This window comes from Bacillus rossius, chromosome 12 (genome assembly GCF_032445375.1).
Source record: "Bacillus rossius redtenbacheri isolate Brsri chromosome 12, Brsri_v3, whole genome shotgun sequence".
NCBI lineage: Eukaryota > Metazoa > Arthropoda > Insecta > Phasmatodea > Bacillidae > Bacillus > Bacillus rossius.
In genome coordinates, this window is record NC_086339.1 from 11,620,549 (window position 1) to 11,634,505 (window position 13,957).

At 39.6% G+C, this 13,957-nt stretch overlaps 1 protein-coding gene across 1 annotated transcript in view; it reads left to right on the forward strand.

Annotated features, from left to right (window-relative positions):
• Nucleotides 1–2,384: 2,384 nt before the first annotated feature.
• LOC134537530 (protein FAM43A) overlaps nucleotides 2,385–13,957 on the forward strand; it is a 247,627-nt gene continuing 236,054 nt past the window's right edge. The window contains exon 1 of the mRNA XM_063378052.1: nucleotides 2,385–2,800. The gene's annotated coding sequence lies outside the window, so the exon portion shown is untranslated. The remainder of the gene's footprint in view (nucleotides 2,801–13,957) is intronic.

Below are 13,957 nucleotides of genomic sequence, written 5' to 3' on the forward strand. Positions count from 1 at the left end.
GAACATTAGTTGTTCTAATAAAATAAAAAAGGCAAAATCAGTGAGTAAGGGGAGGGAAAGTGTATATATGAAGACTACAAAATTAAAATTGACTTGTAATGTTATTGAATTTTTGTAGTTGGCCTTTACTATTCAAAGTATTTACCACTCTTGCTGTCTGTGGCTCCCCATGCTATGATGCTAGAGTTGGTATGTGTGTTGTGTTGCTTCATTAAGATGATTCTACCCTCCTTCTCCTCATCACTTCAGTGCTGAAACACTGACATTGGGAAACTAAAGTATGGATCTGCACTCAATAGCAGTCTGAAATATTGCTGAACTTAAGCTCATATTTGAACCTTATTCGACGCTACATATCAGTCCATCCATCTCTAATGGTTGAGGCTCCACACTAACAAATAGTTATATGAGGTGGTAAAGCCATAGTTGTGTTTATGCCATTCGCCAAGACCAGTGATGAATGACGCAAGATGTGTAGTCATGGTCCAAAAAACTGTACCTGAATAACAGAAAGGTATTGAGAAATTCGGAACTTGTAGAACATCGACATCTTTCACGAGTCGGTATTGTGTGTTCTCGTCCTGTGCAGGAGGTACGCAGAATTTCATTTGGAAGGGGGGGGGGAAGGGGGTAGGGTCACGGAACCACTTTTTCTGCTGTTTGCTTTCAAATTCTTTCCATCTGTTTAGTGGGAATGATAGATAGTATTTCGGGGAGGCGGGGATATACGCCCCTGGTGCTGAGTGGTTGCCCTCACACAGCCATTGGTATCGAACAGCGAGGCACATTTACGATTAGATATGTTAGTAATTTCGTTCGCCCCGTTTGCTAACAAGTTGCTTAGTGGCTAGTTTTTCTGGTCGGTGAGCAGGATCACTTGCATGGTAAACTTGTCCAACTGAGCCTATATTTTCTGTTTATATATATATATATATATATATATATATATAACATCTTAGCTTTTAATATACAGCATTTGATGGGAGTAATTTTGTGAATGCAACGTAAGTCAAGGAACGGAAATACGTAACCACCACGGCGCTGCCATCTGTGGCGGATGGCGCGAACCGAAGTCCACAAAGATAAAGGTAAACGTTATAGTAGCTGTTATTAACTGTTTAATATTTTAACAGGATAAACTGTATTTCAATAAATTTCCTTGTCGAAAATAAGGTACAAATCCGGGGTTTAGTAATTTTTCCAAGTCTTTTTCGCTTTTAACGGAGTCAGTATGATAATCAAATGATTATATAATGGACGAAGCTGCTCCGGCAGCGATTTCTAGCGGCAGGTGCGGAAACCACGTGTAATTCGCTGCCAGAAATGTAGATGAAAACACAATTTCGAACATTTATCACGCTCGGCATTATTTTAAAGAATTTTACGTTAAATTTCGTGTTCGAGTTTTGTATAATAAGTGAATTTGCAATTGAGAACACGTGAATTCGCTTGATATCGATGTTAGATGTACATCTCTGGCGAGTACTCAAGGTCGTAGCCAGGATTTTGAGAATGAGGTGGTCCAGTATAACCATTGTATATGTGTATGTATATATATATATATATATTATTTGTAATGGAATTTTAAAATGCAACTTGCGTTTAAACATACAAATTTTAAGCAATTATTTTGCTTGAGAAAATTAAACTGGAGATTTTATATTTTGTTTATTTTTATTTAATTGTTTTACTTCTTTGTTCTTAAGTGGATTGTTTTATTTCGTTAAGACAAGTCATAAATACACACACATATATTAATGATAACAAAAACATGAAACACGTCTAACAAGCTTGTATGAATAACATACATTGCATGTGCAAACTGGCATGAAATGTAGGCTGCACTTGAAAAAACAAATCCTACCGTTTCTGTGTACGAAGGTTGTATAATATGGAGGAAATGTTGTCCACTAAGGATTACCATAATATTTCCAAAATTATATCTTTGATAACCTTATGTAGCTTAATTGCTGTTATTTTCTAATTCTGTTTTGGCGTGTTTTATTTTTCTTCTTTTAAATTCTGGAAGAAAGAGGTCCGGACCCCTAGGACTCCCCCTCCCCCTCTCCAACAAGGGATACGTCACTGGTGTTCTGAAAGACTCGCTTACAATTTTTTTTTAATTTTTTTTTGTTGAAGGTTGACTTTATTGATATTGTTTCAAAAGGTCGAGCGAAAAGCACAATTTCGTATGCGAGATGGTCACAATTTTTTTCCGAAGCGTACTGTACTTGGCTGGAGCCGGTTTGCCCTCCGCTCCCCTCTCCTACAATGTACGTACCCGCGGCACTACAGCCTACCTGTTCGCCTCCCACCTGAACTCCGTAGCCGCATGTTGGTGCTAGAAGAGGAAGAGCTAAAAGAAAACAACAGCGAATCGAAAGTCGAAAACTCCTCGCGTAGTACGAAGCCACGCGCTCGTGTTGTTTAGTTCTAACAGAACAGATGTCGAAAACGATCACATGTGAGTGGATTTAAAAAAAATAAACCGTTGCAAAACAAATCAAGAAGATATTAGCGTCAAGGAGTGTTTATGTTAAACATGCGACTAGCAGATGTGCCGTGGAAACATCGTTGTGGGGTTTCACATAAGTTTAACGGCTCACCGCCTAGATTTTTTCTATTTTATTATTTTAAAATAGGTAATTTTAAAGCCTACCAGCCCTGTATGCTAGTAAAAGCTAGTTTTCACACTATGTAGATACTAAAGATGTAGTTCGCATATTTTTGTGGTTGTTTGTTTTATTTTACGGGTGATTGTTGCGAGAGCAATGTGGAAAAAAAATAATACAAGATATAGGTGAGTTGATCTGTATTTTTAAGCATGCGATGTGTATTGTAGCAATAATAACATTGAATGTCTGTAAATGCTTTGTTTTCATACTTCTATTGTCAGAGAAAAATTATTTTTACAATAAACTATAGTTTCCAGTATTAAAAATAAATAGGTATCCTATAGACTTGTCAACAAAGATCAGAATTTTTTTTTGTTTGTTTTGAATATTAGAATATTTATCCGTGCACTGTATTTTCAGTTGTGATGTATGCAAAATTTCATAACTGCGAGTAACTTTAATATTTCATACGAAATATCCGTTTGAAAGATGTCTTACATTCGAGGTAATTCTATTTTTGTTTAACTCTTCCAACCTGTAAGCAAACTTGTAGTAAGAAATTAACCAGGTTTTCCACAGTTGGTATGAATTCATAAATAAATTCCTGATGTATCCTTCTGCTAGGACTTTACTTTCTGTTACTGATATTTATAATTTGCGTTGAGGTTAGTTTTTTCCTACGTGAATCTAAAATAATTTATTCTTTGATAAAGCACTTTGGATGCACTGAGTCAATGAACTCCGCGCGCCATTAATGTTTGTGTGTGTGTCCGTGCGCGCAGCTTAGGTTGCATCATTGTACGACAGGAGAAAGCTGGTCGAAAATTCACCTATCCGCTTCTACCTGACTTTTTCTATATAGGGGCAGACATAACATTTAAAATATAATTTCTATAACACTACAGTTGAACGCCAGGGATTTTGACTTGTGAATGTGTCTTAATATTTGATGCACCAACAACGCATAGGCGTGCGCACGGTAGGTGCCACAGGTGCCTTGGCACCACCATTAGGGTTAACGTTATTTGGTTTTTTACAAGAAGAAATAATACATACTTACAAAAATCCGTATTATTTCCAAAAAAATATGTTTTCCAATCGTGTCGAGTTACAGATATGTGCTCATAACACTATCAGTATATAAATTATCAATCGAACCAACTATACACACGGAAACAAGCCAGTTGCAATTACTTGTGTTGTACACGCGGGCCGCGGCTACAGAACTTCTGAAATGTAAATACTTCTCCTAGTTCTCCTCGAATTACATAGAATGCGCGCTCGGTGTCCACTGTTCACTCCACTCGGCAGGCGCACGGAATAATAGCCGCCGTTCGCCAGGGTTTATTTAAAAGAGAGAGAGAGAGTTTAGTTAGTTAAAAGGATAGGCTTACTCGATGACTTATATGCAGTCGCCGAAAAAACATTTTTGTTGTATTTTAAAAGTTAAAACTTTTGCCCACTTTTATTTGTGTATTTTTATTATTTTAATATTTTACATATTTTAAGAAATGTTACAAAAACTCCCTTGATTTGTTGATTTTAAAACTTAACATTTGAGAATGTTTTTTATAGTATTTATACAGTTTTTCAAAGCCACGAGCATGAATTCCGTTCAAACAATTTGTGCAATTTACTTTATGGCTCAACAAAGTTTAAACTGTAAATAGTTTAGTAGTTTTCCTGGTGATTATAACGTTCAAAGCCATAATTTGTCATAAAAAATGTTAAAATTTTTACATATGTGTATTTAATGTTTTTGTTCGGAAACACCTTAAATAGCACCATTTTGCGCTTTCAAATCCAAATTTTTCCGGGGGAGGACCCCCGAACCCCCCGCTTTAGGCTCGGGGTCAGTGAATGACAGGGCTGTTGTGTAATCTGGCACCACCAATACTGAAGTCCTTCACACGCCTATGCCAACAAGTAATAAGAGATGATAATTTATCACGAAAACGTTTTGAACCAAGATAGTTTACAAAACACTGTAACGTCTTTTTTTTTTTGTGGGAATAATGATATATGACGTTCCGTACCAATTTTAGACGCATTACCCACGTTCTGTTATTCAACAGATGGTTTCTCATTGGCTCATTCAAGATACGTACAAGCTTCTTCCATCGGATAGAACAAGTAAGGAAATAAACTTTGCAGACATAAATAGAATATAATAGTCTAATTTCCCCGCGAAAAATACTATCCATTACAGTAATAAACACAACATAATATTGGCCTTTTACGATAATTTTTACACCGTAATATAATATTTTAATATTGTGTTACAGCGGGGGAAAATACTTCTAGGGCAAGTTTAGTAAATTCTTCCTAAATCTCCGTGTTGCATGTTGAAAAGCAATGGATTTTAAAAAAATTTGCATAAATTTCGGTTGCATTTGTAAGCCACAGATAAATATAAATAATGGATTTAAAAACGTTAAAAAAATGCCTTTCGTATTTCATATGCATCGTTTTTCATTGCTGCGAAATTGAAATGGGTTTTTACTTTAAATTTACATGACCTGGCTGGAAACCTGTTAGAATCAGTTTTTAGTTGTTACATTTATGTAAAAAAAATTAATTTTAGTGAATTTTATGATTTTAACAATAGAGTAAAAATCCTAATTTTTAAAACATTACGGGAAAAATATTTCAGCTCTGTCTATACAACTAACTCAGCTTAAGCCACGAAAAATGTAGCTATATAATTAATTAATTTTGGCCCTCCATAGACTAACATTCTGGTGCCGTCCTTGAGTATCTTGAAAAAATAAATTAAAAACAAACAATAAATAAAGTGTTGCCTAATATTCAGCTCTTTTCGGTACCTCTTCGCCGCCTGTTCTCCTGGTATCCGCGAGGGAGGTAGCCGGTGGAGAGAGGACCCCACACCCTCCGCTCTGGCGTGACCTAGATCCCCTTCGGAGCGCGCGCGCCTCAGCGTTCCGAGGATCCAGGTCGAAGGTTTGTAGTAACCTAGATCCCTTCGGGGCGCACGCGCCACAGCGTTCCGAGGATCCAGGCGTCAGGGAAGCAGCCCTACCGAAAGGGTCGGCGCAAGGAGAGGGTGCGTTCAGCCCTAGGAAAACACCTCCTGCGTTCATGTTCTCCTGATACAGTCGCGGGCCCGAAGGACACGCCCACCACTGTCGACCGGCCCTTTTCTACTCCAGGCAGGCAGTTCCCGCGTCCTACCTGATCTAATTTATTTTACTTATAGCTGTTCTTTGATTACGGAGCTTCGTCACTAAATAATTAAATAATCTGGAAATGAAATACTCTGTAATACAATCACTAATCTCTCTTTTTCGCTAACAGCAGCAGAAGAAGTTTAACATAACCTAAAACTGTGGCAGCTTGTTATTGTTACACCATCTTCAAAAATTAGGGGTTAACAGTCAATATGTCGCCTGCCATAAGCGACACCAATGGAAATGATTCTTGTACAAAAGACAGAAAACGTTTTGCATTTTCAACATACGGCATGCGACATGGTAGGAAGGAGTAAGCGAAGTACTCACCCTCGGGCACGTAGGACCGGAGGGGGGGGGGGGGGCGGCGCTTAGCTACATTTTAATTTTTTAAACTGTGTGGATGCCTATGTAATATTTGGTTAGCTACATTTTAAAACCAGCAATAACTTATTCACCACGTTACATTATGTGGCGTATATAAGATTAAAAAAAATATGCGACGTGATACCGTAAGTATGCTTATCGCCGAGTCGTAGGTTATATTTGATTAAAATATCATTTAATCCTAAAAATAAATCAATTTTTCTATTAAATTCATATGGAATGGGTATAAGAACATGTCCAATTTACCTACTGCATTTAAAAATGATAATACGAGTTTCGTTCCAACGTAAAAAAAATTCGTGTGTTCGTGAGAAACGTATGTCATGTTGTGATTGGACAGAATTATAGGTAGTGGTAGGCTTATATTGGCTATGCATATTTATTCGTAAAAAGGTATAGGTACCTATTCCGGAATTTAAATGCATTTCAAAGGAGTCCAGTTATTTATGAACTTCGTTCAATTACAATTTATTGTGGAAATAAAGGTTATCCTTTTTACCCCGTCTTATTTCACAAACCTTGCCTAATTCCTGCCATGCAGGTAGACACAATATGAAAAATATCATTTGAAAACAACACACACGAATAATAGCCCACACTGGTATTATTAAATAAACACTATGACAGAAAAAGGATAGTTGCTGAAAGAAAATCTTTTAAGAAATTTTAAGATTTTTTCCCAGAAGCCGCTAGTCTAGAAAATTATCAATTTTCTTTCGCAATAAATGCCAAGAAATTGGCCATAAAAGTTATCATTTCGTAATGATTTGTAAATATTATAATAATCTGTAATTGTTCCTTATTGTGCATCCATTTTAATTTTCCAATAAAATATTTTGTTTATGATGCGTAGCTGTAGGATTTCCAAAATATAGTTGATCTTGTGTAAATGTCATAAACATGTTTGAGGAACATTTTTCGCAGGATTAATTGTTCTGTGTAACATACACAATTGCATTTTAACGTAAACTATTATAATAAAGTAAGCAGTTGAATGTGTTAGTGATGGAAACTGTACCATAACCAAAATATATTTTATAATTATAAAACTTTGACATAAACTGGACATACAATAAGGAACAATTGCCTAAAAACCATTTAACACATACATTAACGATTTTTTAACCATAAAACACTGAGCAAATTTTATTTTTGCCTGTAGGATTCACAAAAAATTGATACGATTTGGATCCAAATAATCACAATTGTAAACTAAAAAAATTTGTCTTTTAAAATGAAATGAGAGTTTTTTAAATACTGAAATACGCGAGAAGGGCGGGCCATGTTTTGAGCGGAATCTTGCTAGTCAAAATGTGATGAATAATTCCGCGATGAAACAAGGTATTGCAATTACCATTAATATGGAATCAGTACGATTTAAACACAGGAAGAAAATAAAAATCGCCCGAACGACAATCGATTTTGTTGGCGGTGACGTCCATTCACTAAACGATCTTACTGATTGAAAACTACGTGGTTTTTCAGAAATAATATTTTTAGGAATAAAATTCATGTGCCTATAATTTTTTTTCCGTCAAAAACTGCTAAAATACTACAAAACAAAGGTTTCTGACTAGAATTTAACCGTCAATATTACTTCGAGAAAATATATACCGATAAATGGTTGAACACTGAACACCACTTAATTCAAATATTTTGTGAGCAATAGCAAATATTTTTTTTAAATGTATGTTAGAACTTTATTTGTAACATGGTGGAATGATTATCTTACAGTTACTAAAAACTAAAACGTTACAAAACTACAAAAAATATTTGTGCAAAACTCCGTTCCCCCGGAGAAACCCCCGGAATGGCCACCGCATGGGGAGCCCAAGAAAAGAAACGGGCTCCCCATTTGGAAGCCACCTGGTAGGTTTTTTTCTGTTCCACCCACCGTTTCTTTGGTAGCCTGACTTGTTACAAGGGATTGTATTCATACCAGAGAAAATGCCGCCATTTTATCTGGGCAATCCGCCTTGGAGGAACCGGGGCGCGAACCCGGGTCCTACAAGTCACAAGGCAGGCGCTCTACCCCAGAACCAGAGTGGTAGAGCGGATACTTGCAGTCTTCTTAACACTGACATGATGTTATTCCACGAGTTTACTGTAGTTTCGTGTGTCATTAACATCTAACCTCGGTAACGAACAAATTTATGTATTCTTATGTTGTTCGTTCAGCATGAATTATGTAATTGGATAACAGTGAATTTGTATAACTAGTCTGGCAATTTTTTAGTTGATTTCCTGCAAGCAAACTTACAGTCCCGCTGTACAATAATTATATAGAAATATAGACTAGTAAAAAGTAAACATGTAAGAGGTTGCCCTGTCGATGGTAAAGTTATTTTGAAATAAATGTTAGATATTAAGAGAGTGTATTTAGTAAAAATATGTGTGTGCTTACAAGCATGGAGTTATTTTATAAACATAGTATTTATTTGGTTTTAAAGCTACAGATAAGTTAACCTTTTTATAACACTTTTGGCTTTCTTTTGTTTTACAGTGCTTAATATGAGCAGCTAATACTGGAAAGCTATTCAAACAACTGCTTGCAAATAGGCATTTTCAAAATCTTAAATTAAGTACTAAATCTATGATAGTGTTGGAGATGTCAAAATAAAATATCCATTTTCATATTGACATCGCCGGAATTTCAGGTAATGATAGTACTGACCTTAAATCGATCAGTTTGTAAACACTAAGAATGACACTAGTTTTGTGAGATTTGCTTACTTATTTATAAATATTCACATTATCTGAATACAACTATATTTTATTGGAACTTGAATTACTCCTGAGTACAGAATTCTTGGTAATAACTTACCTTAGGGTTAAGCAGGAACATGTGCGTTATTGACGTGACAACGTCTAATAAATCGATGAACGCCGGCTGCACGCACGAAAAAGTGTCCCGTTACGTACATTGTTTCGTTACGCTGTGTCCCGTTACGCTCATTGTTCCGTTACGTTGTCGGCGAATGCAGTAATAATAGGTTCTGTTACAATTGACTAAAAAATTATGGTGATTCATATAATTTATGATAGATATTTGATTACAGTTTATTTATATGAAAACTTGTTCATAATTATATTTAAACTTTATAGCTAAACGCCAGTTTTTTTAAATTATTTACAAGTCATCTACACGTGAACTGTTTCGTCGACTGTTTATAAAGTGAAGTGAAAAGTTAATGTGGTTTTCATTGCTTATTACAACAACAATTTCGGCAATAAAGTTAAATTATTCTTGCATTTTAAAAATCTGATTACTAGTACAATTTCAAGTATTTATTCTTTTATTATTAAAATAAAAATGATTCAATTTTATTCATAAAAGTATGCAATCATTTCATCGATGTTTTGTTATGACGTCACGTTAAACTATCGTCCGTAAATAGACTTTACAGACAACCAATTTTTTTTATTTCTTTTTTCGCGCTCACGTGCCGCGTAGAGGTGGCAATGTGACATAGAGTTGTAGTCAAAAGAACACACACACACACAGAGAGAGATGGAAATGGATGAATCGCGCAACGTGCATGCATTGAGCCCAGCCGGATAAAGCTTCTTATTGACGTCTGGAGAGCGCGGCCGTCTGACGCCTGACACGTGGTGTCTCGGATAAGGCCCCTAATGGCTCCCTGGGAACGTGTCGACGTCGACGGCCGGTTATCTGCCGGCGCCGGCTGACCCAGTTACCCTCCGCCAGACCCTGTGCTGCGAGCCGCCGTACCGTACATCGCGGCCGAGTCACCGGACACGCCAGCACGCCAACACTAATTCGCCGAGTTGCCGGAAAATGTTCCGCAGGCGCGGCCAGAAATACTGACCACGCGGCGTCGTCTACGCGGATACGAAAATTGGGCGCATTCTTTCCGTCCTGGAGAAGACTGCAAACGTGCGTACCTACCTTAGCATCGATTTGATGATTGGACAAAAAAAAAATTGTTTCGACACTTCCCTCCCCGCCTGTGGGTCTAGTTGTCTCCCAGCTAGCAGCGGAGAGCCCGAATCAAGTTAACCCATTTAAAGAATTTGGGGGGGGGGGGGGGGGGTTCGCAGTGAGTAATCAACCAAAAGAAAAGAAAAAAACAATGTTAGCATAATATCCATAGCATAGAACTGTGAATTTTTAGCGTGACGCCAGCAGCCTCGATTGTTGGTGCGATTCCTCGACATTAACTCCCAGCTCTTCGCGGCGATTGGCCAGAGATTGGCATATCAGGCTTTTTTTTTTTTTTGCCGGCGCCTTTATGTGGAACATCTTAGCTCTGGGTATACGGCGTTTGGTGGGAGTAGTTTCATGAATGCGACGGAAGTCAAGGAACGGAAATGTGCAACAACCACGGTGCTGCCATCTGTAGCGGACGGCGCGAACCAAAGTTCACAAAGTCAAAGGATAAACATTGCAGTATTAGCTGTTTAGTGAATTTTAACAATATTGGCAGTATTTTGATAAAATTCCTTGTCGAATATCAGGCTCAAAGCCGGGGTTTAGTAATTTTTTTTTCCCCCCCCGAGTCTTTTTCGCTTTTATTGGAGCCGTTTTCATTTACATATTTTTATAATTTTCGCTCTGCAAATCGGATTATTCTATAGTCGATTTAGCTGATCCGGCAGCGAATTCCTAGCGGCGGTCGCGGAAATTACGTGAGATTCGCGTCCGTAAATAATGTAGTTGAAAACAAAATTTGCGTACAATTATCACACTCGGGCATTATTTTAAAGAATTAGAGTTTCGTGTTGCAAATACACGCGTAACTTACTCGCCACAGAGGTCAGATGTTACACCTCGCCTGTGGGGTTTTAAAAAGACTCGCTCACGTGTTTTTGTTCTGTTGCCGTACCGCGTGCCGGAGTCGGCCGCTGGCGTGACTCGCCCCGGCCTTGGGAAGGAGGGGGGGGGGGGGGGGTGGAGGCCTAACGGGGGTGGGGAACTCGTGCCTGCCCGCGATCAGTCGCCCGAGCGGCGGTAGGTCACAGGGTTCGAGGCAGGCTCTAGCAGCTGATCTCCAACTGCGACTCCTGCACGCGAGATCTGCCTCGCGACCGCAGGGACTCGGAACAGCCGCGCGGCGCTGTCATTTTATAGCTGGAAACTGTTTTCGGCAAAGTTCGGTTCAAAGACTCTTTATTCTAAGGTTTTGAAAACTTAAAAATAAAACAACCTTCATTTTTTTTTTTGCAATGTTAAAGGTTGCTAAATATCTTGAAATGTGTTTGTCGAACAAGTTTGGAAATTTTTAATTTCTTTCGTTCGACGGTACGAGTGCGACCCAGATCGAGTATCGTAACTAGGACATTTTTTTGGTAAGGGGGGGGGGGGAACTGGCCAATTGGTAGGGACCGGAAAAATTCGCGGATTCAATGACCTCTAGGATAGCCTCCATTATCTTCTGCATTTCTCAAGTAAACACGCGTGTTCATTGGGTACTAAATTGTGAGGCGTCTCCACTGGGTAGCTTGTGCTTCGACGCTTCATTGGTCGATAGTCTCTCATTGGTCCAGAGAGCTCCAGTTAAACTGCGAGCCAATAGCAGAACCAGCAGAATTGAACACATGTTTGAATTTCAGCCTATCACGAAATTAATACGCGAATTTTTCTGGTCTCTACGAATTGGGCATTGGCGAAGCGCGAGACACTACTGCATTGCTTTCCAGCTAGTTTTTTTAACCACGCCGTTAGATGTAATTTTTTTTTACAGTGGTGATATGGCCGTTACGTAAGATGGCTTCGTTGTGCGATGCTGTGCTCCAGCTGAAATTTTCAGTGGAATCGTCAATGCGAGGCTGACGAATCCTTGTCAAGGAAGTGGTCACGTGTCTCTGTCGGGGCGACGGAAGATTGCCACAATGGAAAACTACCATAATGATAGAATTCCACCTGGCCTCTTCGAAAAGGGCGGAAACGTACCAAAACGGAAAACTGACGTAACGAGACGGAATTCTGCCATATTAATATATATATTCCATGGGATGAGTACAACAGTTTGGCTCTCGAAGTAGCGCCTATAGAATACGTCGCTAGGTAGCGCTGTTAACCCCCTAGCTGTTTCTTAAGCTACCTTAAAAGGCTGCACATAGCACTTCCGGCGGTGAATTTCTGTAGTTCGTCATAAATCAACTCAACAGATCGCGCAATAGTAGAAACAAATGTTTCCAAATATGGGTTTTAGAATTTAGAAAGCAGCACTGTATACTTATAAACAAGATATTGTTACGAACGTGAGCAAGGCCGCGACTCGTGCAGGTGCAGAGCTGGCTGGCGGCTGCAGCAACATGATATGCGCCGCGCGCGCCTGGAAGATTACAAGGATTGTCGCTTTCCCCCCTCCTTCCCAACACTCCCCGCGCGGTGCCCTGCCTTTGACACGTAACTGACACCTGACGACATACGCGAGCCACCGACACGTGTTTCGAGAGATTTCTGCCGCTGGGACGGCGCGGAATGACGCGACTGGCCCCAGCCGCGCTCGGGAGTTCTGGAAGTTGTCTGGGCCTATATGTGCCCGGGACGCCGGCCTGGGAGAGTGAGTAGTGTCAGGGAGAGTTCAGGCGGGAGCTTTCCCGCGGCGGAGTTTCCGGGGCGATAGTGCCGCGGGTGCGGCGGAGTGGCGAAGTCCTTGGACGAAGGTTCCAGCTTCCAGGGCAGGAGTTCAGTGGAGTCGGGAGTTTTCCCGCAGCGGAGTTTCCGGGCGATAAAGCGGCGAAGTCCCTGGACGAAGGTTCCAGGGCGAAGAGTTCAGTTCCGGGCGATAGTGTCGCGGGCGCGGCGGAGTTCCAAGCGAAATTCCGAGCGAGGCGTCGAGTGGGATCTCGGCGAAGGGAAGTGCGACGGCGGCGGCGGAGTCCTGCGACAGAGGACCACGAGGGGTGCTGCGGCGAGAGTTGCGCCAGAGGTGCGGCCCAGCGAGGTGTGTGGTGTGTAAAAACGAGTGACTGAGGAAGCAACATTTTTAAGTACAATTGATTAATTGGCATTTTTAGATTATTTGTTAGTAATGTAAATAGTGGCAATAAATAAAACTGTGTGTGTAATAAGATCTTTAATTGGGCTATCCTTTACGAACCCGCGATAAATCGTAACAATATTATAATATATATGGTAGTTTTCCATTATTACAATATTCCTCCTGTTTAGACGGGGGGCGACGGAAGACTGCCATACTGGAAAACTACCATAATAAAGGGATTCCGTCTGGGGGCGAAGGAAAAGTGCCATAATGGAAACTACCATAAGTTAAAACCCATCTGGCAACGCAAATTTAACATTGGCCTGTTAAATGCGAAATTAGATATCGAAGGCATCATATCAACAATAATAATTTTTTTTGGGTGAACGTACAATCTGTACTGCCCAGTGTTGTTGGTTCTCTATACACAAACACACGAATCGCCACGCTGTCACGTCTGAGTCCTGAGCTACACTGAACAGAATATTTTTCCTAACCTAAATTAAACCCCTAGTGTAACTATTTGGGTGGTCTAGGTAGGAAAGACTATTAAATGCGTCTCAGACCGAAGCCTATATACGTAGTTAGGAAAATATTAAAGCAAGATCATACAGACCTTTTCTTCTGCTCTGGTACCTATATGTTTCGCTCTTAATTTTAAGACCTTAAAACGATATGACAATGGCCAGCCGGGAATTGAACCTGTGTTCTCTGGAATATGAACCTAGTGTCCTACAACTCGGTCCATAAACTTCGATAGTGTATCTTTTCTCATCTTCTGATTGCCTTGTATTTTTGCCCCAAATAAAGTTCA